The 16,481-nt window shown below is 37.3% G+C and overlaps 1 long non-coding RNA gene and 1 pseudogene across 1 annotated transcript in view; one reads left to right on the top strand and one right to left on the bottom strand.

Annotated features, from left to right (window-relative positions):
* The window catches only part of LOC122143901, a 355,125-nt pseudogene that overhangs the window by 2,183 nt on the left and 336,461 nt on the right, over positions 1 to 16,481 (bottom strand).
* LOC122143908 overlaps positions 3,782 to 16,481 on the top strand; it is a 299,947-nt gene continuing 287,247 nt past the window's right edge. Inside the window, exon 1 of the long non-coding RNA XR_006159428.1 lies at positions 3,782 to 3,827. This is a non-coding gene — a long non-coding RNA (uncharacterized LOC122143908). The remainder of the gene's footprint in view (positions 3,828 to 16,481) is intronic.

Below are 16,481 nucleotides of genomic sequence, written 5' to 3'. Positions count from 1 at the left end.
TTTTCACCATTAAACCATTCTCTGTATCAACAGTGACATTGTATTTTTTAATAGACGGTGAAATGTTAGTAGAAAACTCGACTTTTTTAATGTCAGCATCATTCACTTTACATGACGGTTTAGATTTTATATCTCCAGAAACATCAGCTTCCAAGACGACTTTATTATATACAAATATTTCTCTCTGAACTGGTGGCTTCAGTGTCAGTGCAGATGGGGATGTTGTGGGACTGGTGGTGGAGCTGTTCGTGGGACTGGTGGTGGAGCTGTTCGTGGGACTGATGGTGGTGAGCTGTTCGTGGGGGTGGTGGTGGAGTTGACAACATATAGGAGAAAGCAGAGAAGACAGGAAAAGCAAAATAAAACAGTTCAAAATGCTTTATTAAGCAAGCATAGGATGCTCTTATAGTTGACTTTGAACATCAGTGTTAAATGTTGTATAGTTTTATTTTATTATTATTACTATTTAGTTTATACAGAAGGAAGAAATCCAACATGCCATTGTATTCCCTGCCATGGGGTCAGAAAAAAAAAATATTTCTGAAAGCCTAAGCCCCTTTTATTATTATTCTTCATCATCATCTACATCTTTTATTTTGGTTGATACAGCGGGTAAAAATCTCATATGTCACTGTATTCCCTGAAGTATTTCTAAAAGCCTATGGGTATTTCATTGATTAAGAAATTGTGTAGCCTATAATGTGCTTTTTTTTTTTTTCTAGCATTTTTAGAGCCTTGCTGTTCTCAGCTGGTGTAAACATTGACTGACATCAGACTTTGATAAGTGCTTGACATCCACAGTTATAACAGCAGGATAACTGGTTAAATAAACCAAATAGTGCGCTAAAATTTCCAATCAAACAGGAGCCTCCACAAAGAAACAACAACATTATCTTAATCCAAAGCAAAATACTATAGAGAGACACATGAAGTAGCTAATGTAAAATGTTAGGCATTTTAAAAATGTAACTTACGTGGTGGAAGTAGAGGAAGTTTACTATCCTTTTTGCCTTTAGAATTTGAAGCTTCGCACTTGTATGGTTTTTGAGGATCCAAATCGCTTTTTTCTCACGCGCATAGGGCTGACTTTGGTATATTCTTCACCACTCCCGAATGCTGGATACTGCACGACATCACTCAACTCTTTCTTAGCATAATCCGTCCATTTAAAAGTAAGCGAGTCCGCAGGTGAGAAACCTCTTGCCATGCAGCCGATGGTGACGTACCCAGTAGAATCAGGAGTACACTGGGACATGGCGAAGATTGACGTTGGTGGAGATGATTCAGCTGTAGAGACATTACATCTTGACCAAACAGAATCAAGCATTTCTACGAGCCCCATAATAAAACACAAAATCTTGCGAATTAGGTGATTTTTTTTTTCTTGGATGCTGTAATAAATAAAGTGTTAGCCTATATATCTATACTTTATTACATGAAATTTTGACTGCATGGATTGCTTTTCAGTTAGTTTCAAATTAGTCAGTTCACATAACCTGTTAATTGTATAAGTTAAAACAAACAAATATAACTCTTTAGTATAGGAACCAAATCTCACTATTAATTGTTTATTGTCATGTCTATTATTAACATTGTCTGTTTATTAGTAGTCTACTTATAAAGCACATATTCTGCATGACGATATTCTACATCCCTTAACCCGACCCAACAACTAAACTTAACAACTACCTTACTAACTTTAAATAAGCAGAAACTCAGGATTATAATTAAGGCTAATAAATGGTTTTTTAATAGCTAGAATTGAATTTTAAAATAAAGTGTGAACCAAACGAACAAATAAAACAATCCTTTCGAGAATTTATATAGCTTTATTGTAACATTGATATATAGCATTATTGTAACACTGATATAAAGCATTATTGTAACATTGATATATAGCATTATTGTAACACTGAACTTTGGAATAATTCGAAAAGGGATAATTAGCCTATAAATCAATCTGTAATTATTAAATAGCGGTTGGGTATCGGCCTACGCCGGTGTTTTCCTTATTTATTTATTTATAACTGAATTTGTATTTTAGAAATAGTTTTTTCTTAGTAATAATTTATTATTTTAAAATATAACAAGAAGTGGCCATAGCAGTGTAAAAAAGTTTAAAGGCACGCGACACGTTGCAGTTTAGTTATTTAGTCATATTTAGCTGATATTAATCATTCTAATATTTGCCCAGACTGACAACACTTGCGAGAAGAATGAACAGTTAAAGCAGTCGTTTAACAATAACTACTGTTATTGATTTTTATTCGTTTTTTAGCAGCTATACAACGAAACATTACAAAATTATGTAGCCTAGTCTTTAACATTTTCTAATGGAAAAACCATTCATTTGACAACAATCAATAGAAAACTCTTAAGATATAATAATACAACTGTAAATGATAATACATACATGTGACATTTTGTCTTATTTTACGATACAACTGTCCTAGCAATTAATAATAAAATCATACTGTTTGTAACGGTGACTTTGGTGCCACGTCCCCAGTAGTCGAAAGCCCAGTTACACGATATTATTTTAATGTTACAGCGCAGTATAAAAATGCAACTCAAAAATGCCCAGGATCTGTTAAATGACCTGTAGCCGATTCGTTGTTTTATCTGAATTCGTGTAGGCTACACATCAAATTGTGTAAAAAATAATTATTCAGAATTAATGTGAATCTTTGCGTTTCTAGCAAAACTCTAAAGGCATGTCCCGACTTTAATTGTGCGAATCGTAGAGTAAATAGCCATTTAAACATTGCTTAAATATAAAAAACAACTTTTTGACAAATTAGCCTACCTGTCACAATTTTGTTCGTACTTAAAACAGATTTTGTTTAGAAGGTTTTTCTTACCTGACGAGACAGTGACCATGGTTCCTTTCCCCCAGTAGTCAAAAGCAATGTCACACTGACAGTTTTAGCCATGGATATTGTACAAAAATTGCTATTATGTACGCTCTTATGACAAGTCACTTTTATTTATTATCCTAAGCCACAAATTCAACTATTTTTCCTTTTAATTGAGTCTAACTTTCATTCTTGTAAAACTGACAAGCGGTACGTACATTTAGTTTTCCTTTAGACTATAGCTATTTAAAACACGTTTATGAAAGATTTAAATTTGAATTCTTACCAGATGTCACTGTGACCGACGTGCCTTTCCCCCAGTAGTCAAAGGCAGCGTAGTCACAGTGATACTTTTCATTTCTTCAGCGCACAAAAACTCTAACGATTTTTATATCAGCAAATCCAGCTACAATCCTTTGTACAATCCAATGCAACATTGTCCATTATTATTATTTTTTTTTATCTCTCTCTCTTTTTAACTAGGCTATAGTAGACTAAAAAGTCTGCTACTAAACATGCATTTTTAAATTTATTTATTTATTGTAGTTTGGCTCTAACTAAACAAAAAATCGATCGTCTTACCTGATGTTACAGTCACCATTGTTCCCTTTCCCCAGTTGTCAAAGGCACCGTCACAACGAGAAGATTTACGAAAAGAGTCATACCATAACCCTAATAGCATATTTACACTGTCTTGCCACAGGCCTCCGTTATCAAAGCGACTAGTTTTGAGATATTTTAGTGAGCAGTTTCTTTAATCTGAGAGTTTTACTCGATATTGTTTACGATTACCGACGTCCCCTTTCCACTATTAGCAAAGACAAAAATTGTAAATATGACTGCATGTTATTTTGTGTCAAGACCACTTACCTGATCTTCAAAACTGAACAAAAATTGAATAACAGAAAGTATCGACAATATCTTACCTGAGGAAACGGTGACTTTGGTTCCTTTCCCCCAGTAGTCGAAGTAGTAGACACAGTGACTGGTGCCTTTGAGTTAGTAACCAAAAACCCACAAGAAGAAGCAATGTTCATGTGATCAAACCTCAAAGCTAACATTTGTTATTTTACCTTTCTTTGAAATGGATTCAGTGAAAACATCTCTTCAGAATGCCTTTCTGTAGCTGCCCTCCATTGTAGGTCAGAAATATGATTTGCACTAAATATATAACTTACTATATACTATCGAAAATATGAAGACACTGATATTAAAAAGTGAAGCCATTTTAGGCTATAATAAACTTAATCAAACGCTTCCTGTATCTGCCCCTAATAATAATAATAATAATTTGTTTTTTGTTTTTTTTAATTAGTTTTGCATCATTAAAATTGTCATTCATTCATCCATTCATTCATACATGGGCCTACATACATACAAACAATCAACTGTTGCTTCTGGTCCTCGAATTATAATTTTTTTATTTTAAAAGAGACTGAAATTGCAAACAACAATAAAAGCTTTTTATTATTATTTTTTTTTTTTTTATTATTATTATTATTATTATTATTATTATTATTTAATTTTTACTTTCAGCAGCACCTTGTAGGATGCAACCAACAAATGTATTGATCCTCCCCAGCCGGCTCATGACCGACCTTCAACACTGAATTATGGTTGAAATAAGGTCAGTTGTTGTTTAATGCTAAATGGTTGAAAAAGGTAAACAAAAACACTTGTAAATCAGTTTTTTTTTTTTAAATAAGATCTATATGTTGAATCACCTTAATGTCTTCAACATTATACAAAATAAATTTCTGCCTTTTAAATTATTAATATTAAATTAAGATCATTACTATTATTTTAATAGCATTTTACAATATTTTGATCATGAAACCTATTCTAAAATCTAAAGTATGTTAAATATTATCATCATTAAAGGGGTCATATGATGCTGCTAAAAACACATTATTTTGTGTATTTGGTGTAATGCAATTTGTTTTATGCGGTTTAAGGTTCAAAAAACACATTATTTTGCATATTATGTACATTATAGACTCCTCTATGCCCAGCCTTTCTGAAACATGTCAATTTTTACAAAGCTCATCTTTCTGAAAAGCGGGGTGTGCTCTGATTGACCAGCTATTCAGTGCGTTGTGATTGGCCGAATGCCTCAAGAATGTGAGGAAATGTTATGTCCCTTAGCATATGCGCACCGGTGTGAGCTTGAACGTGCCCCTGTTCTGTCTCCCAGGCCAGCAGCACGAGACACTTGATCACTTGACTACTTATATGACGTATTTCCTGTATTTGGTCCAAGTGTTCCAGTGAGGATGAAGACCCACAAGTGTATGTACAACTTTTCATTAACCTGATGGGACACGTTCCTGGTCCTTACAAAATAAATATAGGCTACTCACCTTTGCACAAATAAAACTTGTAGCACTTTGGTGCTACAAATTATATGTAATATCTAATTATTATTAATATTTAACTTACATTGGAAAGGTTTCCGTGACCTTGGCAAAACGTCTTGCGATGTATTTCCACAACATGATGCATGATGGGATACACTAAGCCTTGAATACCGCTCCAGGGGTGCGTTTCCCAAAACCATATATGTTGCTAACTAAGTTAGCAACTTTGTTGGTTGCAATGCAGTTTCCCATTGCCATGTTATGTGCAGACATTACAGGAGTGCAGTATATTGTGAATTTAAAGGTAAAATGATGCGTCCCGTATCAAATCAATACGGGACACGATTTGTCCCGTATTTTACAAATGCCAGTTGAATAAACAAAAAAAGTATATTGCACTGTTTATAATACTAATAGCAGTTATAATCAAATCAATTTCATACGAGGTATTAGAGAAGCTCATTTGCGCGTGATTCCATTTTGGCATCTTTGTTTTCATAGAGACGGAGTCTCCAGAACCCGCGCCCTTTTAAGCGATTCTAGAGCTCACTCACATCCGCCCTTTGAACACAAGACTCTCCAGACGTAGGGATGAATAGGAAAGTTATCAGTATGTCTATCCTGTAACTAATGATGAACGTGCAGTTTGCAGAGAAGCATTTCAGTTGCTCAGGTTGGACTGTCTGACTTAAAGGGATAGTTCACCCAAAAACGAACATTTTGTCATCGTTTACACACCCACAAGTTGTTCCAAACCTTAATAATTTCTTTCTTCTGTTGAACATAAAAGAAGATACTTTGAAGAATGTGGGTAACCAAAGAGTTTCTGGTCCCCAAGGACTCTGATAGAATTTATTTTATTTGTATTTATTTTTGTTTTTTTCTTGAAGTTACTGAGGACCAGAAGCTGTTTGGTTACCCACATTCTTCAAAGTATCTTCTTTTGTGTTCAACAGAAGAAAGAACTTTAAGTAGGTTTAGAAAAACCTGGGTAAATCATGATTTATATAATTTTTATTTTTGGGTGAACCATACATTTAAAGTGACAGACACATCTGTGCTTCAAGGTATAGGCATATTGTTTTATTAAAATTGGGATAGTCTGTTAATATAATATTCCATTAATTGTCAGAGCATGGTAGACATAATTATTATATTTTTAGACATTATTAGACAGATAAATTAATAGATTCTGATTAATGTTAGAAGGTATCTATTTATTTATCATTTATATTAATCATAAATATATACAAAATGTCATATACATTTTTTACAAATTACTATTTAGTATTTAGATAAAAATGGGACGAATAAATGTAGCTCTAATTTGAGCAAATGAATAATAATAATTACAAATTTATCCCATCCAGGTAGGAGCTGCAGAACTGTCAAATGTAGCCCTAATTTGAGCAAATGAATAATAATAATTACACGAATTCACAAAATTGAGTCGTGAATGGGTGTCCCTTATTGTGCCTCTCTGAAGGTGGCAACCCTAATGTGTGTGTGTGTTCCACTGTGCTGCATTTTAAATGCTGTTGCACTAGATGCATGTGTTTGACCTGTGCATTTTGTTTAGTTTTCTCCCTTTAACAAAACCTCTGTATATCTGTTAGAAAAAAAAAGTACTTCTACTTTCTTAATGCTTGAGTACAATTTAAAGTTGTACTTTTTTTTACTTTTACTCAAGTGTATTTTTGGCCAGATACTTGTACTTTTAACTGAGTAAAAAAGTATATGTACTTTCACTTGAGTAAGATTTTGTAGTACTTTTTACACCTCTGATTATTATTATTATTAGAGCTCCTCACCATTCTACTGCTGGTAACCAGGCCAACATGGTAAAAGTGTTAATGTTTGTTTATTTCTTTATTTGCGTTGATGTCCTTTGAATTGTTGTGTGTTTGGCGTGCAGTTGTGATACATCCCGATGGAGGACTTTTCTCATGCAGCCTTGATCCATCTGTGCATCAGCAGGTCAGACTATAAAATATTAAACGCTATCTTTGGTAAATAATTGATGGTTTTAGAAGTTAAAATAAAGTGATACATCCCGATGGAGGACATTTCTTTCTTAGTAATGTAAGAAAGAAATGTCCTAGTGACAAATGATTCTTAATTTGCTTTGATTGAAATAGTATTTAAAATTACAGATTCAAGTGTGATGACTCTCTTTAAGAGTGTTTCACTGTTTTTTGTTGTTTTTTAGTTGTATTTTTTTTTTTGTTGTTTTAAGTGTGTTATTTTTTGTTGTTTTATTGTGTGTTGTGTTTTTGTTTAAAGTGTTACATTTTTAAGAGCGAAAATGTCAAGCAGTCTTAATTGGTGATATACCAGAGTATGAAGTTACTGAGCATGTTGAGAGAGATCGCCATGCATCATGTACCACATGCACTGACAAATCTGAGGCAAGACTTAAAGAGCTTAATTCTGCTTTATTAAAGACCAATGAAATTAGATGCAGGAGTTAAAAGCACAAGAACTGGTTCAAAGGGAAAGGAAGTTCAAATCTGCATATGAGAATTGGAAGATCCATGTCAGAGATGTTCGTTTAAAGTTAAAACATGAGTGCTCTGAAAGTGATTTGTGTGACATGATGGAATGGGTTGAGAAGAAAGAGTCTGAATTGAAAGATTTATATGATAACATGCGACTCCAAGCAGTACCAAGTCAAGAAATTAGGAGAAAAATTGATGCATGTTCAGCTGTGACGGCAGACTCAATGAAAATAATGAGGGTACGTTTAGTGGAGGATGGCATGGAGTTTGATGCCGAAGCTGAGAAAGCAAGATTGCGTATGTTGTTGGACTTGTGAGTATGCTAGGTCCATATACGGATCCACAGTTTCTAGAGCCACAGTTTTTAGTAATCACTCTAAACCCTCTTCAGAGTCCGCAAGCATTTCCGCTAGAAGAGCAGAGACTGCTGCGTTGTGCTGCGTTGTTAGCTGCAAAGAAAGCAGAAATGGAAATGGAGGCTGACATTGATGCACAAAGGCAGCGACTGAAGAAGCTTGAAAATCGTAGAGACATTGAGGTTATGGAAGCAAGGCTTCGGGTGTATACTGCGGAGTCAAGAGTGAAAAGTCAGCAGTGTGGTTCAGCATGTAGTGATGTGAGCGACCCTAGTCCCCTGGTTCCTAATACATCATGTTTGAATCAGCAAGTCACAAAAAGTGAAGTATCCGTAGTACAGGCATTAGAAGAGTCAATGGCCCTACCTCGACTTCCCGTTCCAGAACCCTTTGTATTTTTTGGTGACCCACTGAAGTTTATAGAGTGGAGCACAACCTTTAAGGCTCTTATAGAGAGACGATGTCTGAATCCAGCAGACAGTCTGTTCTATTTGCAAAAGTATATTGATGGTGAAGCGAGATCAGTTTTGAAAGGCAGTTTTTATAAGAAAGATGAACAAGCCTATCAGCAAGCCTGGGAGAAGTTAAATGCTAGATATGGTCACTCCTTTGTGGCGCAACGTGCCTTTAGAGAGAAACTTAATAGGTGGCCTAAGATCAGTGCATCAGAGTACATTAGGCTAAGAGAGTTCAGTGACTTCTTGCAATCATGAAGTGATGCTATGCCACACATCAAGGGTCTTCAGGTGCTAAATGATTGCGAAGAGAACCAGAAGATACTGGTCAAGCTTCCCAACTGGGTGACGAGCAGGTGGAACCGTCATGTCACAGAACAGCTAGACCAAGATAAAGATTATCCAAGCTTAAGTGAGTTTGCTTCATTTGTCTCAAAGGAAGCACGTATAGCATGCAATCCTGTGTCAACGTTATATGCATTAAAGATCTCTGAAGAAAAGCCATTGAAGGAGATAAAGCGTTCAAGAGTAAACACGTTGGCAACCACTGTGAATGATTTAGATGCAACATGTGCTATGACAAATTCCAGCAATATTATCCACAGCAAGATTAAAGAGTCTAGTAATTTGAAGAGCACACTGGTGCATGGTACAAATTCAGTTAAATGTATGTTCTGTGGAGAGCATTATTCAATCTATAAATGTCAAAAACTAATGGAAGAGGCTGTGAAGGAAAAGAGAAAGTTTGTTATGTGGAATAAGTTGTGCTTTGCATGCTTAAGAAGGGGACATGGCTCCAAAGATTTGCAGAAATCGGGCAATATGTGCTGTATGTAAGAAGCACCACCCAACTCCATTGCATGAAGATCGTCAGCCAGTAAATGAGTTACATTCACAGATAGTTTTGCAGGCTGAAGAGAGTACATCCTCCCTATCATGCTGTGTGAATGGAGAAGGTGGTACAACATCTATGATCATTCCAGTATGGCTGTCTTCTAGCTCAGAGTCTGAAATCCTTGTTTATGCTTTATTAGACACTCAAAGTAGTCACATACACGTTGATCAGGAAGTGTGTGAAAGTTTGCAGGCATCAATGGAACCGGTAAAACTAAAGCTTTCCACTATGATGGGAAAAGACTCCATTGTGGAGAGTCGGAGAGTCTGTGGGCTTAGAGTGAGAGGGTTTTCTTCAGACAGCTCTATCTAACTGCCTCCCGTTTATACAAGGGATTTCATTCCTTTTGAGCGCACACACATTCCTACCTGTGAGACCGCTAAAAGGTGGAGACATCTAGAAGTTATTGCTGATGAAATGCCTGCACGAATGGATTGTGGAGTAGGTCTTTTGGCACCTCGACAGGTCATCAATGGAGGTGATGAAGAGCCTTATGCCATCAAGACAGACCTGGGCTGGAGCATCATAGGAGGTACTCCACATAGTGTGAACTCCAAGGATGTGACTGGTATATGCCACCGCATATTAGTCAGGGAGCTTCCCCCTGTGACACCTGCTGCTGTTATTAGAGCACTTGAGCTGGATTTTGTAGATACTCAGAAAAGAGCATATCACAGGACTATGTTCAGTTCCTGCAGGTTCTAAAGGAAGGTGTTCATCACAATGATTCTAGCCATCTTGAGATGCCCCTTCCTTTTTTAAAACACGTCCCCAACTTCCAAATAATAAGAAGCTTGCATTAGTATGGCTGAAGCATCTTAAAAGAAAATTGGACAAGGATCCTCAATTCAAACGTGCTTACATGATGTTTATGGAAGGTGTCTTAAGAGATGGGGATGCAGAAATAGCTGATGAGCAACCAGATATGGGAAATTTGTGGTATATTCCACACCAAGGTGTTTATCACCCAAAGAAACCAAATAAGATCAGGGTAGTCTTTGATTGTTCAGCCAAGTATGAAGGTACCGCTTTGAATGATTATCTATTGACTGGGCCCGATCTTACCAATGGGTTGACTGGAGTGCTCTGTTGCTTCCGTAAACATCCAATTGCTGTCATGTGTGACATTGAGAAAATGTTTCATAGATTTCATGTCATTAGGGAAGATCGGGATAACCTGCGTTTTCTGTGGTGGTCAAATGGAGATATAGATACAGAGAATATGGAATGAAAGTGCATCTCTTTGGAGCTTCATCCTCCCCAGGTTGTGCCAATTATGGCCTGAAGTATCTCTCCAGCATTAATGAGAGTGTGTATCCTTTGGCTGCTAGTTTTATCAGAAATAATTTCTATGTAGATGATGGCCCCATAAGCCTGGAATCTGTTGAGCTGGCAATTAGGCTGGTGGAAGAAGCTCAAGCTCTGTGTGCTAAAGGAAAGTTGCGCCTTCACAAATTCATTTCCAACAATAGAGAAGTACTGGCGTCCATCAGTGAGAGTGACCATGCTGTTGACCATGCTTATCTTCCAGTAAAAAATGTTCTGGGAGTAAGGTGGGATGTGGAGAATGATGCCTTTACCTTTAATGCTGTGCTTGATGTGAAACCCTGCCACACGACGTGGAATTCTTTCCATTGTGGCTTTCATTTATGATCCATTGGGGGTTTTGGCTCCATTTATCATATCTGGTAAGAAGGTGCTGCAAGAGATGTGTCAAAAGGGCATCAGTTGGGATGAACCACTACCCATTGAGTTTAGATCAAGGTGGGAGAGCTGGCTGAAGAATTTGTCCAATTTAGAAAAGATACAGATCCCAAGATGTTTCACACCTTCAAACTTCGGGAAGATCCTGAGTAGTGAGTAGTATACTGAAGGAGGAGCTGGCTTTTAAAGTTGACAGAGAATATTTTTGGACCGATTCCCATGTAGTCCTTGGTTACATCAATAATGAAGCCCAAAGATTTCATGTCTTTGTTGCAAAGCATGTACAGAGAATCCGGGAGTCCACCGATCCAAGACAGTGGTATTACATCAATACAGGAGAAAACCCTGCTGACCATGCCTCGAGGGGCCTCACGATAGAAGAGCTTATTAATTCAAACTGGCTCACAGGGCCCAGATTCCTCTGGGAGAAAGAGGTGGTTGCTAAACAAGGTATGTTAGAGCTGTCGGTGGGTGACCCTGAGGTCAAGGCTGTCCAAGTATTGAAGACCGAGGCCATAATTCAAGTGGATTTTCAAGAGCGACTAGCACAGTTCTCAAAATGGACTACAGCTGTGAACGTCATTGCCCAGATTCAAAGATTAGTAAAGAAGGTGAAGATATCAGAGCCTTTAAGTGTGGAGGAGAGAAGAAGAGCTTCATTCACGCTCATTCGTTTGGCACAACAGGATGCCTTTAAAGAAGAGTTGTATGTACTCGGCCATGAATCTGGGAAGCTGCCTTGTAACCATCCTCTGTATCAGCTTGATCCATTTATGCAAGATGGAATAATGAGGGTGGGAGGACGACTGAGGAGGGCATCTGCCCCTCTTGAATTGCGGCATCCAGCAATCCTTCCAAAGGATGGCATCATCACACGCCTTATTCTGGCACACCATCATCAAAAAGTTCAACATCAAGGCAGGGGACAGACTCTGAATGAATTGTGAGCCAATGGCTTATGGATTACTGGTGGCAGCAAGATGGTAGCCCAGTATATATGGCAGTATGTTCCTGTTAGGAGAGCTCGTAGGCCTCCAGAACAACAACGGATGGCAGATCTGCCCCAAGACCGTACTGATCCCTCCCCGCCATTTGCTTATTGTGGCATGGACTGTTTTGGGACTTTTTACACTAAGCAAGGTCGTAAGGAGAGCCTGTACTCCAACAAAAAAACGACCATATAGGTTGTTTGTGCAAGCACCTTATTACGACCTATATTTACGTTTTAAAGTTAAGCGGCCTCTAGTGGGCGTAAAAATAATGACAGTATCGCGTTGTGTCTGTCGTCATGAAATGACGTATAACGTCATTACCAATAAAAACGCACGATTATTTAAATGCAATGTGTGGACTTTTTACACCGATCTCACAGTAATTCGTACATATTTTACTAGGTGGCTTATTCGTTCGTTCGAATGACCACACCTAACCCCACCCCCTAAACCTAACCCTCACAGAAATCATGCTAAATTATGATTTCTTGACCATATACATTTTACGTGCACGTCCGTTCTCTGGGATCGAACCCATGATAGCATGATTGCATATCAAGGTATAACGCAATAATCTACCAACTGAGCTACATGGAAACGCACAGTGCAAATAAAAGAGTACAAAACATTAATATGAAAACGACGTTTTGCCGATAGGGGCGCAATTGTAGTATACGCTCTGATGGGTCGTATTTCAGGGATTTGGACAAACGACCTATACGAGCGTATTAGTTGGAGGACAGGTTGCGTAAGGAATGTAAACGTTATGGTCTTCTTTTTACTTGTCTCTGTTCTAGAGCTGTACACATAGAGATGTTGGAAGACATGACAACTGATGCATTCATTAATGCCTTACAATGTTTCATATCTATCCATGGAGCTGTCAGACATATTAGATCAGACCAAGGAACTAACTTCGAGAGTAAGTTGAAGAATGCCTTAAAAGAAGCGAGTGAAGAGAGAGTGGCAGGGTGATTTCTGTCTGAATGCACCCAGTTCAAGTCATGCTGGAGGTATCTGGGAGTGGCAGATACGAACTGTTAAAGGTGTAATGAGCTCTGTTTTGGCACAGGGTGCTGGGAGACTAAATGATGCTTCTTTACGTACGTTCTTTTAAGAGACTGTCTATAGTCAATAACCGTCCATTGACTGTAGATGGCCTCAGTGATCCCACAAGCTTAGAGGCTCTAACCCCCAACCACCTGCTTACCATGAAGTCATCTGTTCCACTCCCTTCACCAAGTACATTCATTAAAGAAGATCTTTATGCAAAGAAACATTAGAGGCAGGTGCAGTATTTATGTGAACAGTTTTGGAGCAGGTGGAGGATAGAATATCTTGCCAACATTTCCCTCAGGCAAAAATGGCACACACCAAGGCGGAATGTGCAAGATGGTGATATTGTCAATGTGAAGGAAGGGGAAGTCCCTCTTAACGAATGGAGGTTGGCCAGGGTTCTTAAAGTTTGCAAGGATGATGATGGATTGGTGCGGAGGGCCACAATACAGATGGGGAATCGGGGTTGGGAAAAAGGGAACGCTTCACTAAACCCTCTTTTGTTGAACGCCCTATTCAAAAGTTAGTAGTTCTTGTAGCTAAAAGTTGAAAAAATAGAATTGCCCTATCACTTTATAAGAATTTCAGGTGTATGATATTAATGTAGGTATTAGTATCTTGGTCACATGTTGATTTGTACTCCGTTTAATTTTAAAACAATGTGAGATATGGCGAACAATTTGTTCATTTTAACTGAAGAGTGTGTAATTATGAATTGTGGGGATAGAATCATGTTAGTTGATTTCATATTGTTGATACCTGGAAATTTCCATTGATTATTTGAATTGTTGCAGTCTTTGTTTTTCGAATAGATCAAGGGTAATTTGGTGGGAGTTTTGTTTGTTCTGATGTGTTAGTTATGGGTTATGTATGATGTATTTGTAATATTAGGGGTTTTGCTCTTTTTGTATTTTTTATAAATTTACAATTTAAATGTAATACTGTGTATGTGTGCCAAAAGCATAAATTCTGATGGTGTTGTGTTTATTTGTGGTACTGCTAATTTTGACTAAATTGAAGGTCATGTGACCCTTCCTGATCTGATTTAACCTGGAAGCGCTGCAAATTGAATGACGACATTTGAATTTAAATACACCTGTTAGAGCTCCTCACCGTTCTACTGCTGGTAACCAGGCCAACACGGTAAAAGTGTTAATGTTTGTATATTTCTTTATTTGCATTGATGTCCTTTGAATTGTTGTGTGTAAAACTATATTTTCTTTGTTTCTGTTTGTATGTAGTTTTCACGGTGTTCCATGTCTATAAATAAAACATATGGACATTAGTACTTTGGAAACGTGGACTGTTTAATGACCAGCGAGTAGTTACACATCTGATTAAACTATGCGAATGTATACTGTGAACCCAAAACAAATTATGTGCAACCAGGGTCCATAATTCAACTGAGCAAAAAAACAAACAAAAGTATCCATGTAGTTGGGGTCCATTTATAGAAATGACTTAATTGGCCACTCCATGCACAGTGATACATGCTTATTTTCTTTGGATATTTCATTGCTGCCATTGTTTTATTTTTATTATTATTTTTGTTCGAAATAAAGATTTCATATCATATCATATCATATCATATCATATCATATCATATCATATCATATCATATCATATCATATATCATATCATATCTTCCTCAAAAACTCCGCACACAACAGGCTTTACACACAGCAGAACATTTTCCTTTCTGCTGCAGGTTCTTTTAAATCATTTAAATGCACAGTTTAGCTGTGTAGTGTCATACATTTATTTAAACTACAAATGTAGCCAATGTTATGCAGTGGATTGTTACAGATTAAAACGTTAACCAGTTTTAGACCGGGACTGAAGTTTTTGTTATAGCTTTTATCACCGTGGCCCGTTATATTGCACAGTGATCTGAACAAAAGCAAATACATGACACCTTATGTTTCATTCACAGACTGATAGAGAATTTTCAATGTTCTTTCAAACTGAAATGTTAATATAGGCACAGTCAACTATAATCGATTCTATATTAAGCATACAAGGAATAAACATCACAGAATTACTGAATTATACTGAACATCTCTATCCATATTCTGAAATACACTTTAGGCCTATATTTAATAATAGCGTAAATAATGGCCCCTAAATGTCATACTGCTAATAAAGCTAGGATGAGTTTAACGAAACCTTAAGTCTGTAAAGGTTTTTAAGCTGCACCTTATCGTAACGTGTTTTCCGAAATGTTCTCAGTTAAGTAGCCTGCAGCTTGCAAACCATTAGGCAGTAAAGGCTTGTGAGTTTATTTAAAGGGAATGATGTGGTGGTGGGGAGTTTGGTCAAACTATGCAATAGAGCGAATTGTTTTGCTAAATCAAAGACTGCGCCGTCCGCGGAACCATTTAGTATTTGTACACTACCATCAACCCTGCTTGTAGAGTAAATTAAGAAACTGTGGAAAATATATTATGATAATATAAATGACCATTTGAAAGGCCAGTGAAGACACACTGCCAGTTAGTGATATGCATGATACGGGCAAGAGGTTGCAGGTTCTCACACTCATTTCGAAATTACATGAAATATGCAGGGTTGGATTTAGTTTGCAATTTGGATTATTTTTTATATGATCCCGTGAGTCCTGATAAATGCAATTTAAGCTTTCTTGTTGGAAAGCACTCTCACCAGAATGGTTTTCTTTAGGCCGGTTTATTTATTTATTTATTTATTTATTTTTGTTAAAAGGTGTCAAATTATTAAGCAGTGTCTCATACAGTTTTTTTTCCCGCTTGTATTTTATGTGGTGACCACTGCGAGGTGCTCTGGGAATATATTTTTCTTTCTCGGTTTTCTTCCCTGACGTGATGTATGTTGCAAAGCGAAAGTAAAACTTAAAAACAAGTTTGTTGCTCTATCAGATAGAGTTCCGTGTCTTTAGTTAAAATCAACACTTCTTTTATAAAGAACACAGCGCTTTCTGACATAACGCACTGAAGCAGCGTCTGCATAGAATGAATAATCGATTCTCGAGCCATTGATTTCAACCAATTCAGCACCACTGCGATGGACAGCGCCTGATAATGTCTCACGTAAGAAGGTATACCTCACCCAGACAGCAACATAGTGTTTGCCCAGATCCGGCCCACATCTTGCCCGTGAGAAATCTATGCGGGCAGGTTTGGGTCGGATTTGGGCCAACACTAGTTGCTGTCTGGGTAAGCAGCCTCCTAAAGTATAGTTCGGGGAACACGCCGAGAACAGGTACACCTTTAGTTAAGGCATACCTTTAGTATATACTCTTTAGAGTCTTCATAGAGTGCTAAGAAACAGCGTTATC

This window comes from Cyprinus carpio, unplaced genomic scaffold, assembly GCF_018340385.1.
Source record: "Cyprinus carpio isolate SPL01 unplaced genomic scaffold, ASM1834038v1 S000006530, whole genome shotgun sequence".
NCBI classification, from domain to species: domain Eukaryota; kingdom Metazoa; phylum Chordata; class Actinopteri; order Cypriniformes; family Cyprinidae; genus Cyprinus; species Cyprinus carpio.
The sequence above is the reverse complement of the archived record's forward strand: the minus strand, read 5'-3'. Positions and strand labels throughout refer to the sequence as shown.